This window comes from Barbus barbus (assembly GCF_936440315.1).
Source record: "Barbus barbus genome assembly, chromosome: 14".
NCBI lineage: Eukaryota > Metazoa > Chordata > Actinopteri > Cypriniformes > Cyprinidae > Barbus > Barbus barbus.
Genome location: NC_136742.1, coordinates 11,465,454 through 11,481,329, shown reverse-complemented (window position 1 = coordinate 11,481,329; position 15,876 = coordinate 11,465,454). Strand labels below are relative to the sequence as shown.

The 15,876-nt window shown below is 39.6% G+C and overlaps 1 protein-coding gene across 1 annotated transcript in view; it reads right to left on the bottom strand.

Annotated features, from left to right (window-relative positions):
• The window catches only part of LOC306880456 (disabled homolog 1-like), a gene marked incomplete at its 3' end in the record, with an annotated part of 161,405 nt that extends 146,438 nt beyond the window's left edge, over positions 1–14,967 (bottom strand). Inside the window, exon 1 of the mRNA XM_079433969.1 lies at positions 14,720–14,967. The remainder of the gene's footprint in view (positions 1–14,719) is intronic.
• Positions 14,968–15,876: the final 909 nt, after the last annotated feature.

Here is a 15,876-nt window from a genome sequence, read left to right as displayed (position 1 = left end):
GGCAGACCTCTTTCTTTCTCAGGTGTGGCATATATCACCATTTCCATAGTGTCAGGCAAATCAGATTCATTTAAAGAGCATTTCTACCTGCAGGCCTCAAACCCGATCACATACAATCACCTCCTCCCTCTCCCTCCCTATCCGCACTCAGCCTGGAGAGTCTATTGATTTCTCTGAAACTCAGCGGTGACCCCCAGACCAGCCACCTGCTTCAGGCTCAAATCACTTTGTGGCTTCTATTATTGCTCCTGGTGACATACGTGCCAGCGGTTCTGCTCTCTCTCTCTCTACACCACGAAAAAGATTGTTTTTTTAGTACAAATATGGAAATCATTTAAACAAAATAAATTAACCTGAGAAGCAACATGGCATGAGATTTAAAGCTTGTTTTCATAGATTATTTCCTGAACGTTGCATTAAAACATGTGAGGAAAATAAATATAAGGTAAATTATAATTAAAAGATAAGGTAAAATAAAAAATAAAAATATTAATTATAATGAATACATTTTCATTCAAATTCATTGTGCAGATTCTGTGTGTATCTGTTTGCAGCCATTGTAATGGTTCTTGTCTATAAGCAGATGCAAAATCAGGAATGACTGACTCTCTATTACCGTCTCTCACATAAAGAAAATGTTGCCAGTGCATCATTGTATGAACATATGCAGTAAACATAACAAATACAGAGTGTAAAAGGAGCTTCACAGAGAAAACAGCACTGAAAATAGCAGTGGGTAAACAGCAGAGCAGTGACTTAACACGTAATGTACTTAAACTCTCTGCAATATTGGAGAAATGGATCCTGAACTGTTTCCATCATGGGCAAATTATAAAGCTTATATGAGGATCTGGGGCAATAGGGTCAAATAATTCAATGCCTCATTCATGGTGGGCTTGACTAGTAATTCAGCTGAATCTAATGTGGCAGTCAATACATTTTTCACTTCATTTCTCTCTCTCTCTCTCTCTCTGGATTGTCTCAGTAGCACGCAGATTAACTCTGTATAAACACTTTATACATCTGAAATTTGTGCTGTGATTGGGGGTATGGAAATACAGAAAGTGGACAGATTATAATATTTATTGATCTTTTGATATCAAAAACTGATGAATTATGTAGAAACAGAGTAATGTTCACGATGCAGAACTGGTTCATCCAAACCCACTATGGAAAAACTGAGCAGCAGAAACAGGTCATTTTACATATATTAATGACTAATTTGTTCTAAAATATAGATTCATTTATGAATAAAGCAAGTGACTGTCTTTATAACTGAAGCATTGATTCATTCAGTAATGACACAAGACTTTGAGTGTCACTGCATTTGAGTGATTCATCGAATCTTTGAATCTACTGATTCATTAAAACACAGATTCACTCAGGAACCAAACAAGTAGTTGTTTTTATGACTCAATCCCTAAGTCAGTAAACCAATTCGTTCAAAACACTGATTCACTCAGGAACAAAACAATTGACTGTCTTTGTGAATGAATCATTGAATGATTCACTCAACTTGTTTGTTCAAAGTATAGATTAATTTACTGTAGGAACAAAACAGGTGACTTTATGAATAAGTCATTAAATTATTCACTCTCCCGATTCATTTAAAACACTTCAGATGCTCATTCAGATACCAAACGAGTAACAGTTTTTTATGAATGCGTCATAGATTAATTCAGGATTGAAACTAGTAACTGTCTTTATTACTGACTGATTGAATCATTTACTCAGCCGATTTGTAAAAAAAAAAAATAATAATTCAGAAACAAAACAAGTGACTTTGTTCACAAGTGTGTCTCTGAATTAGTATCTTAACAAACGATTTGTTCAAAACAATGATTTATTGAGGAACAAAATACCACTATTACAAATTGCTTGAAAAAAGAGTGTAACTGTCAAAATTGTGTCTACAATGTAAGTTACTCCATACTGACTTCTATTTTATTTAAGTACGCAACATAGACACTGTTATTGAAATAAATTTTATCAACAATGAATTGACTTGAGCTGAATGAAAAAAGACACTGTAGTGTCTGTAGAGCTGCTTTACAGCTAAGTTGAAAGTTTTATAAATGATGCAACATATTTTGCAACTTTAGCACTATTCATTTCCAGGTTTTAAAGTGCAACTTTTGAAACAATTTGTATTGTAAAAATAGTAAAAAAAAAAAAAAAAAATCATGGTGCAAATAAACATTAACAATGCAACTGCTGGAAGAGTCAGTCAGGCCACCTATCCTCTCCATACTATCTATATCACAGTATGTAATCTATTTCCACTGTTTATGAATGTTATTACAGACTTCTCCACAACAAACAGAGCCACTGCGATGAATACAAAAATTGTTCGGCCTTAAGGCTGGACCATTTTTAAATAATGCAGCATTGACGTCACATAAATATTCCTACTCGCCGTGATGGTTTGCTGAGGTGTCCAACCAGGCTGGAAAAAGACAGGAAGGGCAGAGTCCGTGTGAAGGGTAAAGACCCCCTGTTGTACATTCCCTCCATGGAGGACACAGCTGTCCGCCAAATAACCCACCCCTACCCACACTGGGCATCCATGCCAGGGCAAATCACTCTGCCCACAAGCCCTATAATTACAGCAGTGTTCTAATGCACTTCTCTTCCACTCAAACACGCTGGAGCAGACAGACGTCAACACATTTAAAATGTGGGTTATCGCCACAGTTAACCTTACATGATTCTGCGTCTCTTCCTCCCCCACTAGCCATTCCACTCCATTTCTCATCTAGCCCCACACACACACACACACACACAGTCTCTAAATGATCACGCCACCCAGGGCTGCCATTTCTGTTCATCATGCAAAAAGGGGAGGGAGTTTTATTCCTCTCTCTCTCTATTCCCCCAAATAATTTCACTCCAATTTAATCCTGATGGTCTTTGGAATTGCCCTGTTCCATTAAACCCACTTTGTGCCACTTTGCTATCAGCAGCGTGCCAATTCAGTGGCTGTCATTAAACTGGGGAGGGGCTTAGCTAAATCCGCTGGGGCTCATCCAAGTAGCTCACTGTCAAGTGGCTCTGTGTGTGCGTGTGTGTGTGTGCGCAAGTTGAATCTTAGTCTTCTCCGTGTGAGGGCATCTCATTTAAAGACACTGGATTATTAAGCCACCACCTTCTAATCAGACCCCATCAATTCCGAGAGGGCCATCTCATCCGGCTCTTATCTGCCACAGTCTAATGTCATTAACATGTCGAGCTAATTGAAGACTTGCTATCTTAATGGTTTCACACACACATAATGTGGATAGGGAGTGTCTATGCTTTGCTTTTCAATCTTGGGAGGTCTGTGGAGCTGAGAAACACACACACACACACACACACACACACACACACACACAGAGAGAGAGAGAGAGAGAGAGAGAGAGAGAGAGAGAGAGAGAGAGAGAGAGAGAGAGAGAGAGAGAGAGAGAGAGAGAGAGAGAGAGGGGTCTGATGGACATGCTACCTGAGTCTAGAGTACAAAGAATCAAATGACACTAGAGAGAGATCAGTGAAGTGTGAAACTCCACAATGGGACAAATGATCTGGGGGATCAAGAACGGAGAGCAGATCTGAAGGGAACAAGAAAAAAATAAAATAAATGGCTCTTCTGGTTGCAATGGAGACATTTTAAAAACTAAACAAGTAATGACCGAAATAAAGAGGTTGATGGGAAGTGTGTCTTTAGACCTAAGGAAGAGAAATCACAAACAATATTGCCAAGCTACAGCAACAGATCTGCAAACAAACAATTGAGATTTCAGTATGGACCCAAAGGAATAGCACAAACATAAAAGATGATATTTTGACAAATATCTCAAGGTTTTTTGTCCATACAATGAAAGCCAATGGTAACCAAAATTGTCTAGTTACCAACAGTGTTCAAAACATCTTCAGAAATTCATACAGGTTTAAAACAAAAAGAGTGTGAGTAAATGAAACAATTTTCATTTTTGAGTGAACTATCCCTTTTCTCCTTAAATTCTTCCACAATCATTTTGTATGATCTGTATACACACCTACTGGAGTTCTAAACTGTTTCTGTGAGTCAAAAAAAAAAATTAATTTAGGATTTAAGCCTACATCTCAAAGTTAAGACAGCCATTTGCCACCCAAAATTGACATTATTTACCCCTGTCATTATTCTGTCATTATTTATATAGCCCACATGCTGTATGCTCTTTTCATATAAAAACCACCATAAAAACACTCCATATGCTATATTCCAAGTGTGTGAAGAACAAAAATGTTGTAACATTTTTCAGAGAAAACATTCCCCAAATCACTGAAATGTTAAAAAAAAAAAAAATAATAATATGTCTAAGAGTTGGTGTATGTGTCCCATGCACACAAAGTTATCAAACGGATTTGGAAGGCTTGCGATATAGTGCTCAAATGGTACAAACAACTTTTATTTTACTGCTCTTTTTGGAGCTTGACAGCCACGGTCACAATGATTTTCCACTGAATAGAAAAGAACAGCATGACAATTCTTCAGAAAATTCTCCACAGAAGAAGAAACGCACAAAAAACTCAAAACATGAGGGTGAGCAAATGAAGACAGAATTTCATTTTATAATGAACTCTCTCTCTAAATGAACAAAATTAAGAACTCAAGGAAATAACAACCTCTGAAGAAGTTAATTTTCCTCTGGGACCCCATAAAACACCAATTGCCGTATGAATGATTTACTTGTTTGTAAATCCATGCACAGTTGCCAAACCATTACTGATGACATTTACCATCTTATGCCATTCTACGATCTCTCCATACATCCATCTAATCCCTCCCTCTCTCGTTCTCCACATATCTCTCCATCTTTCTCTGGTGCATGCTGATTCTCAGCCATTTATCCAGTAGTTTCAGCATGACACGCTGTGATGCCTGAATGGCAGTTTAATATGGCCCTGCTCAAACACATGCACACACAAGCGCTCTGCGATGACACAGGGTGCAACAGAGTGTCTGCGCATTAGACCCTGACTGCGCTCCAGAGACGGAGAAGCTGAGTGTTATCACAAGCAAAAGAGCCCTTGCTTTTATATCAAACACAAAAAAGGGAAAAAATACTTCTTTCATCTCTTTTTCGGCACAGATATGTACACGCAACTCTGAATCCTTCCCTGCACACAGAGATAAGAGAAGGGAAAAAACAGATTCGTAGATGGAATTCCCCATGCAAGCAAGTGAGAGAGAGAGAGAGCGAAAGAGAGAGACGGTGAAGTGCAGCTATTTCTAGCAGAACATGCAGCAGAGTAGAAGAGAAAAGCAATCGCTCTGGAGAGATGTATGTTCGTTTCGAGCAAAGCCGGATAGTAGATTTCCCAGGCAACTATTCAAAAAAGAGAATCAGTTTCCTGCAGTACAAGGGCAGAAGGCTTTGCTGGCAACATGAGAGCGAAATCTCTCCCAGCCAGGGCAATAACGCCAGGAGACCGCCTGAGATGTTGCGCCGCAGCTCTTTGACATGTAATCATTATGGAAACACTCCATCTCCAGAGCTCAAGGCTGGTCTTCTGTCTGTCCAGATGAATTTTATATGTTGATTCTCGTGAACAAACAAATCTGCACACATTCCTGGATGGAGAATAGAGTGAGAAAGACTGACAGAGAGAGGAGGGAGAGAAAGAAGGTGGCAGGTTGCAATGGTAGGTGTTGGATGCTTATGGTTGGCACATCTGGATTTGGCGCTGGTGTGATTTCTCTGGTCCAAATGAGCTGCGATCCAGCTGACACACCTTGGACAAACTCTCACATCACAGATGTGGCCATGTCGATCAAAGAAACTAACGCGACACACCCCTGAAAATCATGCTGTACAATCCCTTGTGAAAAAGTAGTACACTTTAGCATACTTTTAAAAGAATACTCGAATGCAAACTGAATCTTTCTGGATGTTTTGGATACATTTGTAATGATGAAGTTGCAATTTAATACATTGTACTAAAATGTAATATCAAATAAAATTATAATCAAGTAATTTACACATATGTGCTTTTAATCTGAAATATTACAACAGATACTTAAGTGTGTTAAGAAATATAGTCATGAAAGCGAACCCGCTTTAAAGGGGCCATTGGATGCCCATTTTACATAAGTTGATATGATTCTTTAGGGTCTTAATGAAAAGTCTATAACATACTTTGATTAAAATTTCTCAATGGTGGTGTAAAAAACACTTTTTTTACCCCATCAAAATCAGCTCTGTTTTCAGTGAGCTGTTTTTTAGTCCATATTGCTTTAAATGCTAGTGACGAGCAGACTGTAAACTTCAGCCACGAAACTGGCTAATTAGCACATTATTAGGAAAGCCGATTTGCAAAAATTCATAAAAACCCGTATACTCGCTTCTTCTGAAGATGAAGCTGGATCACGAATGAATCGCGCGAACATAGGCGTATTTAGTCAGATCAGGATCGGCACATTCCCTTCAAAATGAAAAACATTAATCCTCTGCGTCTTCAGCGGCTCAGATGTCGGGAGTAAATGAGACTGCTATGTTCATAATTACATCCAACAACTAAACACTTAAATCGCTTAATCACACTTAAGTTTGATTTCAAAACAGAATCAATTCAAATCAATTTGATATCCATTTTGATTCATTCAAATGGTTACATAGAATTTCAGTATTTAACATCCTTTCTCTCTCTCTCTCTGATAATGTTTTAAATAATGCATTGCAGATTGATTTCAGACTGGTTCCAAGTGCTAACTCTCCTTTTTTTTAACTATTCAATAAAAGATCTGACGGAGTCATTCGTCTCTGGGATTGGCCTACTTTGGTCACACAGCATGTTTTTCACTCACTAAAAAGAACTGGTTCATAAGAGTCATTTAGTCATGAATCAGACTACACTGGTCATGTTGCATGTTTGTTTTGTGTGTATCTCACAACTCAATAGAATGACATTATTTGCCATTATTTAGTACATTATAAAGTGTTTTTACTGCATCACATTCAAAACTGACTACGAACTCATTCTCACAAATTATTTATCCTGCAGCAGCATTGAAGTTTCAACAGCGGAAGAGAACTAAGAGCAATGCCGGTCAACCTTCTAACTGAAAACAGTAAGAAAATATTAATTAAAAAAGAAAGAAAAACCAACAGGATGAGTGAATTAGTTAAGCAGAACACAGTGACCCCATCGAACCCATTTGACAGAAAATGCATCAGCACATGAAATTAGTCAACTCTTAATAATAAAGGTGCTTCATAGAAGAACCTTTTTGTCTAAATGGTTCCATAAAGAACCTTTAACATCTGAAGAACCTTTTTGTCTAAATGGTTCTATAAAGAACCTTTAACATCTGAAGAACCTTTTTGTTTCACAAAAGGTTCTTTGTGGTGAAAGAAGGTTCTTCAGATTATAAAAAGGTAAGAAAGAGATCGTTCTTTAAAGAACCTTTGACTGAATGGTTCTTTCTGCAACCAAAAATGGTTATTCTATGGCATCACTATGAAGAACCTTATTTTTAAGACTGTTGTTTAATAAAAGAAACTGCACAGAGTTTGGGAATGTGAACGATGAGAGTTCTGAAAATACAATACAAAATATTCAGTTTTCTGTGTGCAGATTTTATACACGCCTGACATTAATGCGCTATTTATTGACATCTTTGTGAATTCTAGTCTTGAACAAGATAAAGTATGACATGGATTAAATTAAATGACAGATTCCAGCAATTCATTTGTTCATTGAGACAAAACCAAGTAAGCCATTTTGTGCGTCTCATTAGAGAGCCGAAGTGTCGTTATTCCCTAGTGTGTGACTACAGACCTGGCTTGTCTTGCCCTCAGGCTAACATCTGACAGAGAAAATCAGCTGGCAGCATATGCACACCATCATATTACTGACGAATCTACATTGACATTAGTAAAGCAAACCTCACATCTTTGATTCTGCGTGTGTGTCTCCGTCCTTACATTCAACTGCACCCTCTTCCTCCAAGAGTGCCTTACAGCTGCAGCGCTCCAGCTCTGTGTAGCTCACTGCTCTGTCCACCACGGAGAAATACAGGCTTTTCATTTCAGTTTGATAATGGAGCATGGGGAGGCCTGCGCATACTAAAGAGCTGAAGCCCACTCTAATATACAAGCAGACCGGGGGCCCCACTGTGCAGGTCACACTAAATCTTTTCTCTCCCTCTCTCTCTAGTGGATGAGAGACAACAGATTAAACCAGATGAAAAGACAGTATGAGCAGAATTAATCGAATACAATTTGTTGTCAGAAAAAAAGCAATTCGGGTCCTTAGGTCTAGGGACCTCAGGAAGCCATTTTGTTCCTTTTGATTTCCCAGCTAACTCTTAAAGGGATAGTTTACCAGAAAAAAAAAATTGTCATAATTTAATCACATTAATGTGGTTCCAAATTCGGCAGAGCACAAAGAAGATATTTAGAAGAATCTTTCAACTGAATGTTTCTTTTTTCTTAAAAAGCAAGTGGATTCACCTTTCAACATTTTCTTTTGCATTTCACAAAATAAACACAGTCTTACAGGTTTGGAACAACATGTAGGTTGGATAAATAATGACAGAACTAACATTTTTGGTTGAACTATCCCTTTAAGAAACAGAAGGTGGTTTGCCATCACAATAATAAATATACAATATACAGTGGTGTGAAAAAGTGTTGGCCCCCTTCCTGATTTTAAATTTTTTGAATGTTTGTCACACTTTAATGATTAATATAAAAATTCAAAAAAATTATATTAATCAAAGATAACACAAGTAAACAACATGCAGTTTTTGAATTAAGTTTTTTATTATGAAGGGGAAAAAAAATCCAAACCCACATGGCCCTGTGAAAAAGTGCTTGCCCCCTAAACCTAATAACTGGTTGGGCCACCCTTAGCAGCAACAACTACAATCAAGCGTTTGCGATAACTTGCAATGAGTCGGTTACAGTGCTGTGGAGGAATTTTGGCCCACTCATCTTGCTAGAATTGTTGTAATTCAGCCACATTGGAGGGTTTTAAAGCATGAACCGCCTTTTTAAGGTCATGCCACTCCAAAGTCTTCATTTTGTTTTTCTTCAGCCATTCAGAGGTGGATTTGCTGGTGTGTTTTGGATCATTGTCCTGCTGCAGAACCCAAGTTCGCTTCATCTTGAGGTCATGAACAGATGGCTGGACATTGTCCTTCAGGATTTTTTGGTAGACAGCTGAATTCATGGTTCCATTTATCACAGCAAGTCTTCCAGGTCCTGAAGCAGCAAAGCAGGCCCAGACCATCACACTACCACCACCACCATATTTTACTGTTGGTATGATGTTCTTTTTCTGAAATGCTGTGTTACTTTTATGCCAGATGTAATGGGATACACCTTCCAAAAAGTTCAACTTTTATCTTGTCAATCCACAGAGTGTTTTCCCAAAAGTCTTGGGGATCATCAAGATGTTTTCTGGCAAAACTGAGACGAGCCTTTATGTTCTTTTTGCTCAGCAGCGGTTTTCGTCTTGGAACTCTGCCATGCAGGCCATTTTTGCCCAGTCTCTTTCTTATGGTGGAGTCATGAACACTGACCTTAACTGAGGCAAGTGAGGCCTGCAGTTCTTTAGATGTTGTTGTGGGGTCTTTTGTGACCTCTTGGCTGAGTCGTCGCTGCACTCTTGGGGTAATTTTGGTCGGCCGGCCACTCTTGGGAAGGTTCACCACTGTTCCATGTTTTCGCTATTTGTGGATAATGGCTCTCACTGTGGTTCGCTGGAGTCCCAAAGCTTTAGAAATGGCTTTATAACCTTTTCCAGACTGATAGATCTCAATTACTTTCTTTCTCATTTGTTCCTGAATTTCTTTGGATCTCAACATGATGTGTAGCTTTTAAGGATCTTTTGGTCTACTTCACTTTGTCAGGCAGGTCCTATTTAAGTGATTTCTTGATTGTGAACAGGTGTGGCAGTAATCAGGCCTGGGTGTGGCTAGAGAAACTGAACTCAGGTGTGATAAACCACAGTTATGTTTTAACTGTCATTCATTTCCTTGCTTTTCTTCTACTTCTTTCACTTTCTTTAAATGTCAGAGGAGAAAAGAGGTGCAAAACCACCAGCTCTCATGATGCAAAGCATAAAACACTGTAAATGACCGGCAAGCAGCGCCTCAAATAAAGAATCAGTCCCGGGAGAGTAGTCGTCGAAGTGTGAGCGCAAGTAAATTAGAATGTAGAAAGAATAGATTTAATTGAAGTGTTAATGTACTGAGACTGTTGCATGGCCTGCATTTCTGAGTTTCTCCCAGTCTTTGTTTGCAATGCAGCACATCAAACTCGCTCTGGAACGAGGCTCTCATGGGACTAAATTATCAACCATTGACTTTTTGTCTGCCTTTTATACTCCCTTTTGTTTCTACGGGTAGGCTGGAGTCAGTGGAGCGTTGCATGCCTCTATACCGCAGTGAGAGATGGGACTGTACGCCCATTGAGGGTGAGTTAATTTGGTAAATTCAGTTTGAATAAAATAAATAAATAAGCATGGTTCTTTATTCATAGCTCAAGGAGAAGATTTTGACTGGAATAGTCAGAGGAGGAACTAGAAACTATGCAGTAAATGAAAAACAGATATATGGCCAAGACTTGGTTGGTCACCCAAGACCCTGAAACTGCAGTCCCCTGCAGTCAATTGTGCAACTGTTTTTGTGAGTTGTTAGTTATGTACCGGAAGGCAGGTTCAATAAGAACAGAAGACCAGAGAATGAAAATGTGCTTGAATTATACATCAGCAAAAGACAAAGGAAATATGAAACTACCTGTGAAAGTATGCTGAGTTTGCTGTGTTCGGACTGATGTTTCAGTGTCATTTTTGGACCCAAATAGCCATGCAGACAGATTGTGGCCATTTTAAGGAGATTATGGGGCAGATGCCAGCGTGGCATTGCAGCATGTGGCACAAAGAGAACCACTGCTTCCACCTTGTACAACCTTTTCAAGGAATATTGCAAATTCAATGTACGTTAAGCTCAATCAAGAGCATTTGCGACAAAGTTGATTAGTGTAAAAATGTATTTCCACCTGGTCCTAATGTTCTATAAAATAAGCAAAAACAATTGGGCTACAGTGAGGCACTTATAAAGGAAGTGAATGGGGCCACTCTGTTAACATTAAAACAATCAACAACATATTTTCTAAAATGACGAGAACAACAATACATCTGAAGCAATACACATGTTGTAACAGAATTCACGTAAGTGGCTTTTATAAAATGATAAGCTTCATATTTATGCTTTTAAATCCTCCAAAAATTGGCCCTATTCAATCTCATTTTTTAAAGAAAATGAGGAATGATTTGAAATTCATATAATATATATATATATATTTAAATAATAGAGCAACAGTGGCCTGGTTTCCATTATAGATTTGAGGAATACTTGCGATATTTTATAAATTTCGATATAAAACATTGGGAAATGACAATGTTTCCATTAACTAATCTTACGCAACTAAAACGTCATTTTATCCTCTCACGATAAGTCATGCCGATGGATGTTGGTAGGTTTACGAATATCGCAGCCACCACACTAGCCATTATTTTTAATCAAAGGAGACAGAGGCGTGTATCTTTAGCGAAGCAACATGGAGAACGCTTCTGGGACATTTCTGAAATGTGCCGCGGTGGTATAAACACAAGCATTGTCTAGAGTGTCGTGTCGAAGCCGTAACGCACCGCAGATGTGTGCAGTGTTAAAAAAGGGTTATCCAAGCATTAATGGCAAAGAAAACCCCTTATACTTGAGAGTGGCCATGTATAAGGTGTTTCTTGAACGTTATGGTACATTAAAGAATGATCATGTGACTTTTACGCATACCAGGTGACCTGTAAATGCGGAAAAACTGTTCAATTGAAGTTTTGTGAAATATTGCTTTTTTGAATTGCCTGAAAAACCACGTCATGCAAGCTCAGAAACTTTTTTGCGATATATGGGAGTTTTTACAAAATTGACGTGTTTCCATTTGGTCTATTTTCAATTCTCATTTTCAATTTGCGCAATTTGAAGGGTAATGGAAACGCAGCTACTGTCACACATGAGATCTACACAGAGATGTACCTACATTAAACAGGGCCCTACTGACAGTTATCATAACACAGAACACCAATATGCAAAACTCCCAGCAACTCTTTGAATTGAATTATCACTTTTGCTGCTAGATTTTGAGTGGAAAGTTTCTGATGGACCAAAACTGTGGCAGCTGTGCCCTCAGGCTCATTGTCATGTCCTCAGCCAGATGCCATCCGATGGGTGATGGCCAATCTGGAGCTCTAATTTGCAGGAGCAGATAATGTCACACAGAACAGACAGATCAATACCGAGGACGAGGAACGGCAGTCGATGCCTCCTCTCTATGTGGGACAGATTTCCGAAAGGGACATCCCCCACGGAACAGCTCTACTTTGGGAATTCCCAGCACCTTCTGCTTTGATGAAGACACCAAGGGTGAGATGCTGCTCCGAGGACCTCGGTTCTCCAATTCATGCTATACCATCAACTCAATACATTGCTATAACAACCACTTCACAGTTCAACTAACACTTGAAATGTAATTGCTCTCAAACAATCATCAATTCTGGTCATTCTTTCCTTTACAAATCAGTACCTGGAACTGGTTTTATGTCTCGATATGAACCCTACCTCTACATTACCTCAAAACAAACCCAGCTTGTAGAATGAATAAATGAATACAGCGGAGAGAGCAAAACAATGCTGGCTTTGAGGGTTCCCACACTGTGTTCCGTCTCCATGGAGATGCACTGTTCCCTGCTGGGCCCATTCAGGCAGAAGGGGAAGGCCTAACTGCCGATACACACAAAAAAGTCCAGAACAGCCAAGAATAGACCACCTTTACTGCAGCAATAGTAACTTATAAGCAGAACAGTGACATAATATGAGGGGATGGGAGAGTGTGCCATCTGTCACAGATTGGCATAGTGACTCTGACCCGATTAAGGCAGAAAAAAAAACATCTTGTTCCTTTTATGTATCCTGATTTGATCTAGGCTATCTATCTATCTACCTACAATGTAGAAAAGCTTGACAAACAAAATGTATTTACAATAGACGGGTTGGCTGAAAACAAAACAAAAAACAATTGCAAATTGATGGCTGAACCATACAAAAGATGTGACATATTAACACATTAGCAACTGACCTAAAAACGAGGCTGTCAATGAACACCTGACACCTGGATCACACAAAAAAAAAAAGGGGGGGGGGGGTCACATTTGTGACTGTGATTTTTCTACCAACAACACTAATGTGTAAACATACTGTAACAGTCAGCAATTATGTTTTAAAAAAGAAAACAGCAAAGAGTTCTGCTTTTGAATTGGTTAACTAGGTTAAGGATGAGAACAGCTCTGCTTTGTAGCTACATTTGTGAGTTTCCCTATATTTTCGCACAGAATTTGTCATGTGTCTTTAATAAATGATGAAACAGTCACATAAACACTTGTTTTCTATCATAACAGGGACTTTCGATTGACTTCTGTTGTTTTTATATTGAGGTAGCCTAATGTTGTTCTCTACCCTCTTAACCCAAAGCTAACCCAAATATAAACACATGACTTGGTAAGTTTACTAAGCAGTTTTGCTCTCGAAGACGTTGGTTGGTCACCATAATGTAGGATATTTTAGGTTTTACTATACTTGAGTCTTCCTCATCGGACACTCCAGTCACTGGCGCTTTTGTCCTTCAGACGGAGCGCGCGGGCCGCGGAACCGCTCGGGGAGGTAACACGACGAGAGTCGGTGTCTTTTGGAGCGTTTTATGCTTGGCAAACGTCGAGGTGTCCGTTTCTCGTTTTAAAACTACCCCTCAACCGGTGGTAGAGAGGCGGTCTGAAGAGGATGTTCTGTGTCAAAGCACATCATCCTCACGCGCTCCCGTTTCTACCGCTTCATACTCCTGCAGTGCAACCGTTCAGTAAACGCCACGCAGAGACGAGTTAAACGCGGTCGCCGGTACCCCAAGTCAGTTGTCAGATTCTTAGAGTGCGAGTAACGGAATTCTCGCCGCCCGGTGGTTCCCTGTCACACACTCACGCACACACACACACACACACACACACACACACACACACACGAGCAGCGCGATTAATGCGGGCTTCTGTTGCCGCGGAGCCCCTGCGGACCGATCAACCTGTCTAAACCACACAAACAAAATCTACACGTTTTTTTCACATTTTAATATATGGAAAACTCACACTACCGTGCATTGAATTTGTACTCGTGCGTTTTAGCACTAGCGGGAATACCGAACACCTCTTTCCACTGCCGTTTCTAATGAGTGCGCGCATATAGAACTAATTGAGTGCATAGTAGACCTCTGCTTGGCGGTGAATGAAAAAGGTGTTAAATACGCAAGGTTGTAGTAAATCTCCGTTGATCAGTTGCTCTCGCGCAGGGCAGAACATGGATGTCAATGCAGCAAACGCCGCTCCTCTCCATACGCGCCTGGACGCGTGATCACCGTCAACTGGTGGCAGTTGGTTCGGCTCATTTCTTCGCAAATCAAATGTGTGATAAGTGTTTAATAACATCTCTCGCGATTGCTTTAGATGCGTGGATTCAATCAACCGACACAACTCCGTCATCGAAGCGCAGGGAGCTGTCCTCACGTTCCACATGGACAAGTTTCATTGCAACAGCACCGACGCTGTTTTTCTTTCCATATGTCATCGCGAACTACATCCTTAAGACAAACCCTCTTACCTTTAAACTGGTGCGTTCAGATCCCATACTTCTCATGATAAAAATCCACGCGCAATCACTCCGTATCCAGCCTCTACCGTCTGTAGAAGAGCAGTAATCCACTTGTCCATGCCGGGGACTGACAGCCACAGACCTGGACTACATCCTTTCTATCGCACACCAAAACTGATGGGATTGTTGCGCTTCTTTTCCCCTTTACCCTGTTCTTTCTCTCCGCTGCTCCAGCTGAAGTTGCCTGGTTACCTCTCTCTAAAAGCGTCGCTCCCGCAGCCAATCACGAGCGCGAGTGCGCGTTAACCCGTAGCGCGCCGAGCTGTCCTGGTTTCTTGGTTTCAGGGGAAAACGCAAGGAGTGGGAGGGGTGAGCGAGAGTTTAAAATGCCAAAAAGCTAAGATGTGCAACAGAATATAAAGACAGAAAGGAATGCGTTGGGGGATGGATACACGAACTAACATACACGAACGCTTCATTTGTGCATCAGCAAGAGTGTAGAACAGGTGCAAAGGAGGCAAGAAAAAACACTCAAACTGGATAAGATCCGGCGACGAAGGTTTGGATATAAAGTTGATAAGACTATACCGCAATAAGGCAGGTGACAAAACAGATATATTTTAAACAAAGCGCGATTAAAGCAATGACTCATTCTAAAATCTTACGAAGAAAATATAACTGCATGGAAGTAGTCTGATAGGGGGAGAAAAACATTATTTGAACAAGCTGCTGGCGCAATAACGAGCTGTTTCATTGATGACAAACAATATTAGATATTTTGCGAGTTTTGTTTGTATGTAAACTCATCCAGCGCTCTTTTTGTTTCATAAAAATCTTTTGTTACATTAAGTATTCTATTATATTTCATTCTTTAAAATAAATATTCCAAAAGCAGGTTTTTGGAACAATGCAACAGAAGAACCATTGTGGGGTTCCCCAAAGAATCTTTCAGTGAAAAGTTCTTAACATAACATTTCTCCCCAGTGTGAAGAACATTTTAATAATCAAAAGAACCCCTTTTTCCACAATAAAGAATACATTTCCACAAAAATAAAGATCTTGTCACCTGTCATAAGTGGGGGGGGGGGGGAAATACAACCAAATCTGTCACCATTATTGATATGCATTTATTTATTTATTTTCAGTTAATTTTAAACAGTGTTCAG